This window comes from Notothenia coriiceps, unplaced genomic scaffold (genome assembly GCF_000735185.1).
Source record: "Notothenia coriiceps isolate Sejong01 unplaced genomic scaffold, NC01 NC01_scaffold00026424, whole genome shotgun sequence".
Taxonomy (NCBI): domain Eukaryota; kingdom Metazoa; phylum Chordata; class Actinopteri; order Perciformes; family Nototheniidae; genus Notothenia; species Notothenia coriiceps.
In genome coordinates this window covers 1,602,818-1,617,710 of record NW_011359125.1, presented here as the reverse complement: position 1 = coordinate 1,617,710, position 14,893 = coordinate 1,602,818, and the positions used below count along the sequence as shown (strand labels likewise).

Genomic DNA, 14,893 nt, shown 5'->3' with positions numbered 1-14,893 from the left:
AAAACCTTTATTCAACCAGATGTTCCCATTGAGATCATCAATCTCTTTTTCAAGGGAGACCTGTCCAACATGGCAGCAAGTAGGTTACAACATGAACATAAAACAACAGATAACACAAAAGGACATCGTATTTACAGGGCTACATGTACATACCTAGAGACATTGACAAGTACCAACAGTATATTTATATCTCGCCCTGTCAATAAGCCTCACCCTCTTGGCAAAAACTGTATTGTTTTTGAAGTGGTGGAGAGACATAGTTTGACCCACTGCTGTCACCCATGGCCAAAGCATATCTCTCTGTCCCAGCAAGAGAGTTGTTTCCACAGCAGGGGATATTGCAAACGCCCAAACATCCCAGCTTCTACCTGGAAATGTGGACATGCTCATATTCCTAAAAGATAACCTTGATGATGCTGAGTGAGTGAAGTTAGAGTTGAGTTACTTGAAAAACTAAAGTGAAACTTGATTTTATTCTAATTGCAGGGTCTGATTATTATATTGTTGACACTTTAAAATACTACTATCCTACTAAAATGCTGTACAAATCAGATTTATTATTTAATAAAGAAAAAAAAAAATCATTTTTTCAACATTTTTCCCCCTTATTTTTCAATATCGTGATAAATATCGTACCGTGAACTTTTTAACGCGATATTATCGTAACGTGAGTTTTTGGTATTGTTACATCCCTACATATTACACATAGGGTGAAGTGCCTTGCCCAAGGACACAACGGCATGTTGTCTGCAGTGGGGGTCCGGCTCCCCTGATCTGATGATCAGGGCACTATCCCACTGAGCCACGGCCCTAAACAATAATTCACCATAATATTTTTAGAGCCAAATGATATTGTTGCTATTGTGGTTAAATAACCATCAGTTTTGGTGCAGGAGGGCATACATAACTAAAATGAATGCAGCTTGAAGCTGAATATTTTATTTTGTTAATAACTTTGAAGTGATTCCAACCATCTTTTGGCTTTTTGATACTCTGGAATTTAATTATTTAAATTGTTCATTCTAATAATATCAGTCTAGCTTAAACTTGAACTACAACTGTGTATAATTACCGGCTTTGTACACAATGGAAAGACGTGCCATTTAAAAATAAATCTACACATTAGCGTAAAAAAAAAAAGCTTCAGCAATGTGATATTGATGTTATCTTATTAAAGGGGTTTGTAGTTGCTTAAGGACACTGAGCACTGATCTAACCTGTCTCTCTCTCTCTGTCCCTGTCCCTGTCCCGCAGCCTCCCCTAAACTCTTCGTGGACTCGAGCAGCCCCTGCCCCCTGGCCACTATACACTCGTCCCTCCACAGCCCCCTCACCCGGCAGCTGTCCACGTCCTCAGAGAACTCCACGCCGCTGGGCGTCCAGAGCACGCCTGTAAGGAAACACTTTTATTTTCCTGTTATCTGATATGAACTGGGACATCATGAAGTTTCAGTCTTTCAGTTTCAAAATGAGCAAACTATCAGAGCGCCATGACACAGCCTTTTTGGAATTCTCTGCTTGTTAAAATGTGGAGTCTTCAAATGACAGAATATGATCAAGTTAAAGAATGCAGCCTAGTATCATGAACACATTGTCAACATGCGATATTAGGAGGAAGTGAGTAAGTTTGCAAAACAAATGAAACTGAAAGTACTCGTGTGGTTACTGTAGCAGAACAACTGTCAGACACTCAGAGGGTACTGAGAGGTTGAAATCCGTTAGAACAGAGCTGCCTAGTGACAACAACATGTAGACCTGTCTAACTGAAACTGTAACACTGTAGGGATGGCTGATCTGGACAATAATGTACGGGTTAAGCAAAGTTATTCCCTTTGCTTTTGTGTTTCACTTTATATCTACACACGGTTGTTTCGGCTCTTAATTACCGTGTTTCTAATTCTGGACATTTTAGAACCTAGGAGTCAATACCGTGTGCTAGGGCTGCACGATATTGAAAAAAACTGACATTGCGTTTTTTTTAAACTATATTTAACCGGATGAAGGATTTTAGTAAAGGACGTCTGGATCTTAACTGGTAGACTCATCATACCTTAAGTCATGATCTAACATGTCATAATGCATGTTGCTTACCCTCAAATAAGAGGGCTCATCTGTGAACGAAGAAGAGAAAAACCTTTTTGTATCCAAAATAGTTCCAGATGGCAGATGTTGCTTTTCTTTTTGGAAGTAAATCTTCATTCTCGCCGGTATTGTCCTCCTGTTCCTCGCTCATTTTTTACCGGTGTTTTGATGGTCTGCAAACTAGCGGGGCGGGGCCTGCTGTGATCTGATCAAGAATGATTGTGATTGGTGGTTTGCTGTGCATGCAGAGCCTGAATGTCACTCACCCAAGTACCCCTGACATGAGAGCCACGCAAGTTTTCCTTTTGTAGCAAGCAGCAAAATAACTGTAACATGACGTGTTTGAGTTAATTTACCTACTTAATATTGCACGTCCTTTTTTAAAAATAAAATCGCTTGTCCCTGCGATGTGAATATCGCGCATATCGCGGTTATCGCCATGACACGATATATCGTTCAGCCCTACCGTGTGCCCATATGAAAAGTTCCCCTATTATGTTTTTGTTGGGGTTTTTCCATTTCCGGTAGTGTGTTATATAGGTTTTAGTGCATGTTATTGGTCTGCAAAGGCTACAATCCCAAAGTTCCCTCCAGAGGGAGTTTCTTCTTTCAACAAATGTCTGTAAACGACCTCCTCTTACACTCTTAAAGCTGTAACGGGCGAACCAATTATCTAAAAAGTGAATATTGTCACATATGAACACAGGGCCAAATCAGGATATCTAAGTCATATTTGTATTTGTATTCCTCATACTATATGTGCTCCTTTGTGTCCCAGCAGCAGCCAATCAAGAGGAGGCGAGGTGAAAGCTCTTTTGACATCAACAACATCGTAATCCCCATGTCAGTGGCTGCCACCACCAGGATGGAGAAGCTGCAGTACAAAGAGATCCTCACCCCCAGGTAACTGCCTGCAGGAGGGCTGACCTGGGGTCTGTTTGCTCTGACACAACCCTTCCTCCTCCAGTGCTTTGAATACTGCTGGTTTCCCTGCACTCACATGTATTCCTCTGTGTGCTCAGGTGGCGATCAGTGGACATCTTCTCTCAGTCCATCACTGAGGAGGAGGATGAACGGGAGGTAAGGGTCCACTGCTGTGTTTCATGTGATGTTTATTTAGCGGATCCTTCATTAGACATCTGTTTACCTGTGCCATATGACTCACCCTTGGAAAACACAGCTCCCACGGGAGGCCATGGGGGCTAGTTTGCACAATCCTCTTTAAATCAATCTTTAATCAATCAATAATTATGTTTAAATCATGAAGCTAAGGCTACTGTCTTTTGCAGCAGTGCTTTTGTTGATGTCATTTTGCTATGTTACATGCAGTTGTGTCAAAAATTTAAAATGCCAATTATTTCAGAGTAAAAAATGGTTTAATACTCATCCATTATTTGTGGCTTTAAATCTGCCAATACCTATTAGCCTATGTTGTACATTCATTTCAGTGATATAAAGTATTTTAAGATGCATACAAATAGTAAATGGTAGGTATTTTCTATCCCAGAGATCAAAGGGTTACAAATCTGCAGATGCTTTCTGAGAAATAATGTTGGGTTCCCTGTTTAATACACAATAGCACATGTGCTTTTACTCAGATACACTGCTTGGCAGAGACCAAACAGTGACACCTGGTGGTCAAAGCAGCTATTAGACCAGGGGTGCCAAACTCAAATACACAATTGGCCAAAATAAAAAAAATGGGTACTAGTTGAGGGCCGGACTGGTTCAATGTTTATTGGAAAAACGTATTGAAATGAACGTATTGCATATATTAAACCTGGAACTAACAAAGCTTANACACTATTTTTTTGTAGGCCTACTGGCCTAGATGTTTATGCAGTTTTAAATCTCTGTAGGATAACTACAACAAAGTGCATTCAGAACAAAGCCAAGGTGCTTTAAAACTGCATAAACATCTAGGCCAGTAGGCCTACAAAAAAATAGTGTAAATAAAGACTGCCAGGCCTTCAACAACAACAAATGGTAACCTAACGTGTTGTTGTGATGACGTAATCAAAACGCGGCGACAAGCACGGCGCACGACCATGCTCGCGGCTGGCTCACAGCCAACATGTCTGCCGCTTGGAGATATTTCAAAAATATCAGAGTGAGAGGCGCGGATTGCGATTTGTAAAACGTGTTCAGCTGACATTTCTCGAGGGGGTGTAACTAAAGACTTTCACCACTTCGGGATTACTCCACCACTTGAAATCAAAACACCCGGACAAATATGCGGAGTATGATCAATGTAACCCTGTTCTCATTCTCGGCCGAAAGGGCCTTTTTAACCATTTTCGGCCGATCATTTTCGTTGGCCGAATATTCGGTGCATCCCTATTAATAACTGTATCTCAAGTCAAGGTTTTGTATACAAGATGACTTTTTTGGGTAAAACAAAGTATATCTCAATAACATTTGCCTTTACAATGTGCCTGATAGAATTTGATGCCTTACATTTTTCTTTTTTTGACTAGGTCTATCCATTATCCACTATCGAAGTATTGGTGGGGTTTTGAGAATTGAAGATCTGTAACAACAAGCAGACAGGGAATTTAACAGCTCAAACTAATTCTGTTTGCCTCCTTATTTATATGACCTTTCATATTCATGATGACATAATCACTCTCACTCCTACAATCTCAAGCCACATAGTAGTGTCTCAATGTTCACTCTCCTTGAACATGACGTGCTATATATTTTTTCTATTAACTGCTACAACACCTCCTTTGACCCTCGATGGGACAGAGTCAGACACGGTATGAATAAATTACACGCTGTTGTTCTACTTTTGGATCATTCTTGCAACACGCACAAGCTTCCTGTTATGAAGGTTATGAAGATATTTAGGTCAAAGGTCTAAAGTCAGCACATGAAAGGACCATAAAAATCAAGTGTTCTCAGCGACATTGTTAATAATCTACCCGATCCTACACAGGTCAGTAAGTCCATTAGCGCTGCTGACCCCCCTGCTTTATTTTTCCCCCTTCCAACCACTGACACAGAAATTACTATGTGAACTTCCCATGGAATATATTTGCAAGCTCCTGCTGAGGAAAACCTAAGATCACAACAGGCAGCATGTAAAAACATAAAACCCACACCTTCTGTTGAAACGACCCGACTTCAGTTTCCTCTTTGGTTTCAGTTTGAAGCAAAACATTATCAGCTCTGTGGGTGTTCGCTTGTTCACTCTGCAGCTAAACAGAACGTTCAGTTTCAGCCTCTGCCCCACTCAGGAGGAAACATTGTGTGACGAGAGAGCTTTTTACTTTGAGCCCAATCCAGTCTGTGCATTCTCCACAGGATGATACCACCCACACAACTACACTCACTCGAATAGCGAATGGTATCTCTCTACCCTCCCTGGAGTTTGACCCAACCACTACTGAGGCAGTTATAATTGTCATTAGCACCTGCTAGGCCTTAGTAGCATATTGCAGGGCCCAGAAAATATGGACTCTCACAGCACAGTTGAAGGGCTACAAGCACCATAGAAATCTGAATGTAAATCAGGTAAAGTGCACGGGGGATGTGTAAATACTATAAAACGTTTTTTTGTCATTTCTAACATAAATGCTGCCTTTAAAAGGTCAACTTCGCCTCAGTAATGAATTTTCTGTTTATGCAGAATCATTTATTTATTATTTATTTGAGTGGGTGTGTGGACCCCTTTACTTACATTTTGACATGTCGCTGCTCAATGTCCACTCTTGTCAGCTCTTCCTCCTCCAGGTCAGAGTCCCCTCCAGAACTACTTTCTGTTACATCTGAGTCAAAGGCGCTTTCTGCTGAATGAAGGTTAGCCGTTCCGCTCAAATACAGCCTCTCCAGTTCCAAGGGCATGGAGCCGCTTTTAAGGAAGCGACCGAGGCCGTCTCTGCTGTTTGAGGAAGAGTGGCGTCCTGTCTTCCATGTAGCTGTAGGGGTTGTTGTTTCTGCTTTGCGGTTACCGGCCAAAAGCCGGTTGAGAGCCGAGTCCAAAAAGCCACCCAGCTGCTGCTGAATGTGCCGCTCCACCTGCTTGGCCTGTACAACCTGAAGACGTTTGCGCAGGCGACGCAGCCGGTTTTCAATCTCAGATTGCCGGCTGCTGTTGAGAAGTGTACGCTCCTTAACGTGAGCATCAAGGCTGTCAGAGAAAGAAGTGCAGGGTAGAGGAGGCTGTGGCGCAGATGTGCAAGACGGGGAGCCCTGCTGGCTGCTACCTGGTCTCTCCCTATCAGAACCCTGTGGCTGACCGATAGGCGTGTGTGAATTAGCCTCTTCCAAATTCATTTGTTCAGTGGAGTTAGGGTTGCTAAGGGTGTAAGGGGAAAGGGCAGCAGACTGGAGTACTGGTGGTTCACAGTTTTTTGCATCTGTATTTTTAGAAACCCCAGAGGAATGCTTCTGTTTGAGGGTTCCTTTCATCTGGATATGACCTGATAGAGTAGCTGTCAAGGTCTCAGAGTCCAAGGGCAGGTTCTGGGACTGAGAGTCTGTGGCAGGCGGCTTGTCACCGTTCACTGCCACCACGCAGCCAGGGCCAGTGATGGTGGCCAGCTTTTTGGCCAGGCCATTGACAGGTGCCATTGGCTGGCCACCTCCGTTGAGGTTCTTGAGTTGGCCACCAGATAGTTCGATCTGCTGCCTCTTCCTCGACAGGAAATCTCCTCCGCCGTTGAGGAGGGAGCTGGGCAGTATTCTGTGACCTTTCAATACAGACTGTTTAATGAGGACTCCTTGCAGTGTGATTGACTCCTTAGTTGAAGGGACAGTTGTCACATCAGAGCATAGGTAAGAAGCCACCAGCGGCTGGAGCTTTCCCAGGGCCGAGGCCTGGGCCACAGAGTCGACTTGGGGCTGCTGTTGCTGCTGCTCCTGGTCACCGCCACAAAAGTCGAGGGGGCAATCTTCAGAAACCACCTTGCACTTAGCGGGGCCACTGCTATGGATGAGGATGTTGCTGGCGTTACCGTTGTTCTCTGCACTGGCTGGTGAGAGACTTGAGGATGGGGCAGCCAGTTTGAAGCGGATGTGGTGAGCTTCGGCTGGGGCGTCGGTGAGAGCGGGCGCCATCGCAGCCATGCAGTGCAGAGGGACGGGCACCGCGGCCTGCTCCACACCACCCGCTTACTGCCCCACCTGAGGACAGCCTGTATATGACAAAAATAAAGACAAGGGGGGAGGGGAGACAAGAAATAACGTTAAACAAAGTAGTCTCATTATCCCAAGCACACGTAAAAACCTTACACACTACACCAAATTCTGATCTTAGTAGGCATAAAAAGGATGTTGTGTGGATTAACAATTATAACATTCACAGCCTTGTACAGTTATGGGCCCACAACCACATAAGAAATACAAACATATACAGACGTTGTCTTTAAATGTTCATTTAATACTTGAACCGGCTACTCTACCAAAAATGTATTTGTAACAGTGCTTAATGCATAATATAATTATTTCAGAAGGCCATCAAGTAAGGAAGAATGCTTAATTCAATACCCTTAACAATATATGTTATATAGATAATTAGAGTGCTATGGAGAGATGGAGTCAAAAAAGTACTTTGATTTAAATAAATGAAAACAAAAGAATATATCTAAATAATATATAAGGATATATTTTCATTTGACATTATTTTGTTCACTAAAAAGCAACATAAAAAGGCAAGCTGTTCATATATATATATAATGAAATATAACACTGAAATACCTGCAATACAGGTTCGGTGAGACTTTAGAGTGGAAAATGACAAACCAAACCACCACCCCAAAACAATGATGCATTTTTAAAATATATAAAACCAGATGTGATAAATGAAAATGCATCAAAACTCTCGCTTCAACCTCAAGCATAACTTAAAAACAAACCTACAGTAAATGTTCGCCACCAATCAAGTTAAAAGGGGGCCAATCAAATCAACCAGTGACTCATTGACATTTTGTCATCCTACTGGTGGGAAGTGTTGCTAAAAATATGGTTCAACTGCTGAACCTAAAAAAGCTTTACAGATGAGGAGGAGGGACATATGAGATGATCAGATTCATTCTCGTCTGCCTGGCCACTTGGCTCTCACAAAATCCCAGAAAATAATTCCATTTGTTATCAAAATAATGTTGAAGTTCCTTAATATCACTATTTACTACTCCCTACAGGCAAAAAGGGACAAAATACAGTGCCTCAAGTTCAATACACATACAACATATGTGCTTGAAGAAAGAGCAGCAATTTCATATATTAAAGGTCCCATGTCATGGCCATTTCTAATGATCATAATTCCATTGTTGAGGTCTACTAGAATAGATTTATATTGTGCAATTTTCCAAAATCACAACTGTCCTAAACGGCTTGTTGGAGCTCCTGCCCCCCACTCCCTATGACCCCAGTGGCCGTCTGCGAGACAGCGAGACACAGCGAAACCCAGCCCGAAAACACACACGCAGCCTGGCTGGGAGTTTGTGTGTGTGCTCACACACCGACTCACAGCCTCACCGCGTCCCGCCGTCTCAGGGAGGAGAAATCGGCGAAGCTGCAGCTGAGAAAAGATTGAGTGTGCCTAACCTAACGGACGTAACGCAGCGGCTCCACGGATTGGTCCATTTGGACCAACGGGTCCATTTGGGTATGAGCACGTCACTGTACCCAGGAAGAAAAAGAGAAATCTCCAACGAGGCGTTCTGGGGCAGCACAGACAGGTATTTTCTGAGTTAGAGTTTTACTCGCTACAGGGTGTACTTTGAGGGTTTGTGACTTTGCAGACTGTTTACATGCAGAAAAACCTTCATAACACACAAGGGGACAGGTAATAATCGGAAGAGCATGACATGGGACCTTTAAAAAAGCAGTAATTCATGTCAATAGTTAAAATGTACGATTTAAGCCTAAAGTGAGTTCAAACAGATTAATCTACAGAATTCTTCAAATACTTAAATGCATATCAAACAATTAATGATATGCACTGACCTTGGCAAGAGGGATACTAACAATACAGGTAGAATAACAGGAGACATCTGAGCTACTTCTTTCAAGGCCAATAAATAATTCCTATTACACCCATGCTCGTGTGAACAGGCCTTCATTGTCATTTACTTACAAGGCTGCTCTTTAAAGAATAAGCTAAGGAATTCAATTCTGGAGAGGGAAGAAACAGGCAAAGCCAATGCAAATTGTCCAAACCCCACTGCCCTACATGTGCCCTGTGCAGCACACAGGCAGTGTAAGTAGGTGGATTTAGGCCCCACTATTAGTCCAAACCACATGATGTCATCCTGACTAGGTTCCTGTGTCAATTTCAGACTAAGTTATTTACTGATTTACAAAAGTCAGCAACATTTTTCTAAAAATGTTATATTTAAAGAGAACCACAATATTCTGATCATGGTGGTGAATTGGTTTAGTGTTTAACATATCATTCACACAGACTGGTTGCATATCCAGATCAAACTTTAAAGGGAAGATCCTACATTCGTATAAAACAAGAGATAAAAGCGAGCTGCATCTCCGCGTATCGTCTGCAGGGTCAGATGAATGGGGGCTCAGTATTTCACCGCAGTTTCTAGTCAGCGCGCACTACGCCATGTTGGTATTTCCGAAGCAGATTATGCAATGCATCTCATCTACCTAAAACCGCCCATTCCACTCAAAACAGACCGAACTTGTTAATGCTACAGGCGGGAGATTAATCATAATCATTAGTCAATGAATCGGTTCAATTTACATGCACCATAACACCAGTATATCTGTAGAGTGTCAGGCTAGAGATGCGACAAAAAATCCCCACATCAAACGTTAGCCAACCATAACGTAATCACCAAAATGTCTTCCTGATGTTTACAAAAATATTTGTAAAAATGAAACGTTCCGCCTCGCTTCTATGCATACGAGTGTAATAACGTTATTTGGTCATCTTGATGTCTACAATAGCTTCCGCTGAAAATAAGACCAGTGTGTTTGTATCATCGAGCCATGCCATTAAAAAAATCACCACCTGGTCTCCACATAAACCGATCTCCCGAGAACCAAAAGATAAATATCTCGCTATTAAAACCCATGTCACTTTATCCACTGCGTGCCCAATAATGCGCTTCGCGTCTCGCTAACGTTAGCTCGGGAAAGCTGCTGATGCAAGAAACACAACCTGCTCGCAAAGCTAGCGTGCGGATCCATAAGCCAACTGCAGTGAAACGTTAACGTAACCTACGTTCATCAAATTATAGATCATTTCTGAGGCTTATGTTTTATTAGCACATCCCTGCGGGTTCTAGTTTGTCGGCCAAAGCCACTGGGCTTTAACGTTACTCAAAACTCGTTATGGCAAGTAAACAGTTTTAGTCAGACTACACAACATACGCTCACATTACTGATAGTTTTGAGCCAATAACGCCCAATGTAACATGAAACAAGCCATGGTAGCACATGCATTAACATCAGGGTTATATCTGGTTGCTGCAACATCGCAAATGTTGCCATAATAACAAGACAACCCCACTCGTTGAAGATCACAACTTATCTTTAGGACCTATTGCAGAGTGGAGACATGGTGTGCATTGCAATTAGACTATGGAAATAAATACAGACAGGCCTGTTGTTGTACATCAACGGCGGCCTTCCTCTGATACACTCGCTGTAGAGAAATCTATTTATATGAAACCTTAATGCACATATGTCAAAAGCTGAGAAGTTGGGAGTAGACCCTGCCAGTCTAGCTAGCTCGCTAACAAAGAAAAAGGAGGAACCTACCACGTGACGAGGTTGCACTAACCGAGGGAATTTCGGCAACAATCCCCTGCAGTTTTAGTGGAAAAAAACCAAGGGTGCTACCACAAAAAACGCGGCCTGAATCGATCAGTCTGCCATTAATAAATCCAACAAAAATGCAACCAGATTGCCCCAAAAAGGCCCAGTTCACAGAGCCGCTCGGATCTCGTTCCGGATTCAGGCGAATGGGCGAATCAACGATCTACACCTTGCTCGACCAGCTAGCTCGCCTCGCCGCTAACACTCAGCGAATATAAAGACAAGGCCGTGAAACACTCCTTTCCACTCCGATTTACTTCATATGTAGGTGAATTTGCCGCAATATTTTTACCGAAAAATCCGATTCTCAGTAAGCGAAAGGTAATCCAGATGGCAGTTTTGTCGCGAGTTCTTTTCTCTCGTTTTAGGGAGAGACGCTTAGAAAATGGCGGCTAGCTCCTCTCCCTCGGATTTGAGTCTGACAAACATAGGAGGGCTGTGTGTGTGTGTGTGTGTGTGCGTATGCGTGTGTGTATTGCTTGCTGGTAGGCGGGAGACATTTCTCATACTCACCACTAGAGTAAAGGGCAGATAAGAAACGACATAAAAGCTCAAAAGAAGATACCACAGGAGGGCATTGTCTTCCAAAAACATAGTGCAAAGTCATTTTAGCATTTAAGACACAAAGGCCACGATAAAAAGCTACTGGTGAAACTGCAAATAGTACTACAGCTATGTGCGACTCTTCTCCCACACATGTATAGTAAATAAATAATTATGCTTTCAGTTTAACCACCTGTATTTTATCCACATATGGCACACAATTAACCATTTATTGATACATTAAGGGTTTTTATTTACTCTTCTAAATAGCTAAAGATTTCCTTAAACCTACATATTTACAATAGGGAAACTAAACCCAGTCCAGACTGCCTGGCTCTCATGTCACCTTTAACAGGAACTAGATCGCCCACCACTACACCAACACCTCTCTGAATGTACAGCCAGTGGCCACACGAAAAAGAGCTCTACAGCACAGAACTGTTAAATAAATACAGCCATAGCCCAAAATATAATACCACACAACATATATAGGACAGTTGGTAAGAACATCAGGAAAGAGGAAATGTGTACAAATTGCACTAAACAAAACCATGGCACCTACACTACACAAATCACTGAAAACCAAACTTTAACAGACAAGTCCCCACTATGGATTATTCATTAAAGTAATGTTAATACAACATCGCTGGAAATTCTGAAGCCTCTCAAGCATAATGTTGGATTATGAAACTAGGATGCACATTTTTCACAATTTTCCCCAAACAATTATTCATTAATCTAGAAAATATAAAAATACAATGATATTATACTTAATCTCATATATTTAACTATAATGCAATGTAACAAAATGGCCATTAAGATTGTTTTTGTTTTGTCTGTGTCAGAGTTGTTTAATTGGTAATGTGAAGCTAATTGGCAGCCTCAGTTATGATCAAATAAGATAAAGATAAGATGTACTTTATTGATCCCAATTTGGGAAATGCTTGCGTTATGTTAACAGATGTTTAACAGTCTCAAACGGAAATGAAAAAGACGTACTTAATGATTACTGAAAAACTGCATGTTGCACTGCACTTCCTGTTAGATGCCTAACCGCATTTTGTGGTCTTAGTATTTGAACATGTGCATTGATAGTAAAGTAAGGTCAGCAATTTAACACATAAGCACTTAAGATTTAGTTTTATAGGTTGGTAAACGGTCATTTTAGGCTATTGCTTGTTGGTTGTGTGGTAGTGGACTAAGAAGATATAGTACAAAAATCCAACTCAGAAAATATTTATTTTTTAAATCTGAAAATATAAAAACTGTTCATACAAGCATTAAATAGGGCTGGGCATTATTTTTGTATCTTTCACTTTTACTTAAGACCGCTTTTATAATATTGAAAAGAAGGTCAAGTTAAATAATGCCTAAACACAAGCGGACATGCAATATTTTTGAAGCTTGCACTTCATACAAAAAAGCTGTTTCAAAAACCAGCCCCAGCTTTTAAAACATAATATAAATTATATAATATAATATATTACTGTTATAATATATTATGTTATACCCTAGAGTATATATATATATATATATATATATATATTAACTGTTGCTGTTTAAGTGTGTACAGTACTGATATCTCTTATATTTGTTTCTGTTAAGAAAGTTCCCATTTATGTGGTTACTTGCCTATCTCTACTTTTTCAATTTACTGTTGCTCACGCTTATCTGGTTGATCTTCTATGACTCTAAATAAACTACTATAATTGTCACTTCCTGTGCGCTAGATGTTTTTCCAAGGACATCATCCACATTAGATGTACTCAGTGCTATGTTGCATCCTTGCTTAAGTAATGCTAATTATTGCATACCACTTGTTTTCTACAGGTCTTGCATGAACTCTGAGTATTATCAGACAACCATGAATAATAAGCAAGTCATTACCAATCCTATGTGTAAATTAGAAACTGTCCATATCCGCCTGTTCTGAATACTATTTCAAATTGATATCTACATACAAGTCTCAGGAGCAAAACTACAAATGTCACAATTAAATATGTGATAACTTGGATAGTTATCCTAAATGTGTTCTTTTCTGCTCAAATTATGTTCCATGTCACAAAGTCAACAGCCTAAAAGAAGTTGCTTACACTTCCTGCCTCTCAATCTGCATCCTAAACCTCCTCAAGGGATAAGAAGCAGTCTCCCACACTTTGCTGCGATGTGTGATCCATCCAGCAGGTTTTATGTCTCTTCCCAGCTGTCAGAAATACTTCCACAGGGATGCTTGGTTGTCCTGATAAGATGCGCCATATGGTGCTCCTTCCCAGGCGAAAGGACAGGCAGGCCCACCAAAAAAGACAATTATTTCGGGAAATAGTATCCACAATTTCATCCTAGTTGTTGTCAGCACTAAATCCATGAACACATGTGAGGACTGGTTGAGAGGATCCGAAGGTCTCCGTCAGAACCCATACAAAAATAAAAATTATATATATATTATATATATTTAGAAATACCTTTAACTCCATTGTTGGTTCGCTCCATTCAATAATCCATAAAGCCATAACTCCAGTTTCCGCACATGGAAATAACATGACTCCTAAAAGAATAAGAATACATAAACAAAAATTAGTTTATTCGTATTTCAGGTCAGAGCAACACCCACTAAACCAAGTTCTTAACAGACTCTGAAGGGTATTCTTTTTTTACGTCCAGCTGGCAAGCTAGCGCTAGCCGGGCTAATGTTAACCTACGGGAACGTTATCATTGCACATTTATAATGAAAAAGTTTTACATGTTGAATAATATTAACACTGGTCTCGGGAATGTAAAAGCAACTTATGAGTTGGGTTCTTTACTGGCTTATCGTGTCAATTAATTCAATGCCAACGATATAGTGACAGAATTAACTGTACTTTCTCCCAGCGCTAGATGATAAGCTAATGTTAGCCATGCTAATGTTGACGTAGTGAGCTAACGGCCAATAACAGCCAACTTAGCTAGCAGACTCAGCTAGCTAGCTTGTTTGCTTCCCGATCCCCATACTGACTTCTCAATGACTACCGTTTTATTGCACGTTTGGCATGAAAGTGCAAGACAAAATTCCAAGCTGCTCAAATCGAACAGCTAATAGTTTAACCAAATTAGTGTTTTTTCCTGACAAGCGGTGCGTTCGTTAATTTTGAGAAAAATAACAAGAATCCTACTTACCTGCTTGTCCTGTTACTAACCGTTTACGACTTGATAACAACCGTCCCCCCTGTGTTCCTATTGGTCAAAGCTCTCATTCGTGGCTACCTATTGGCTCCCCACGGGTGTCAATCAGGCCAAATGCCCGTACAGCGGAAATGTGGGACGGAAAGTTCATAGCACGAAACTTCAATATCCAAAAAATATTGTTTTCATTTAAAAAATGTCTTTGCAACCTGTACACTACTTTCTAATGGCTCACATAAATGCGCCATAACACGAGTGTTGTTTACACCACATCCCATGCTAGCTGCTCATTGTCTGTTTTCACTCATTGTAACTCCAACGTC

General features: G+C 41.2%; 1 long non-coding RNA gene across 1 annotated transcript; it reads right to left on the bottom strand.

Moving 5' to 3' along the window:
- Nucleotides 1-12,628: 12,628 nt before the first annotated feature.
- Nucleotides 12,629-14,599, bottom strand: LOC104957075 (uncharacterized). The gene is made up of 2 exons (XR_799635.1): nt 13,871-14,599; nt 12,629-13,673 (listed from the first exon to the last, which is right to left on the bottom strand). It is a non-coding gene; the product is annotated as an uncharacterized lncRNA (long non-coding RNA).
- Nucleotides 14,600-14,893: the final 294 nt, after the last annotated feature.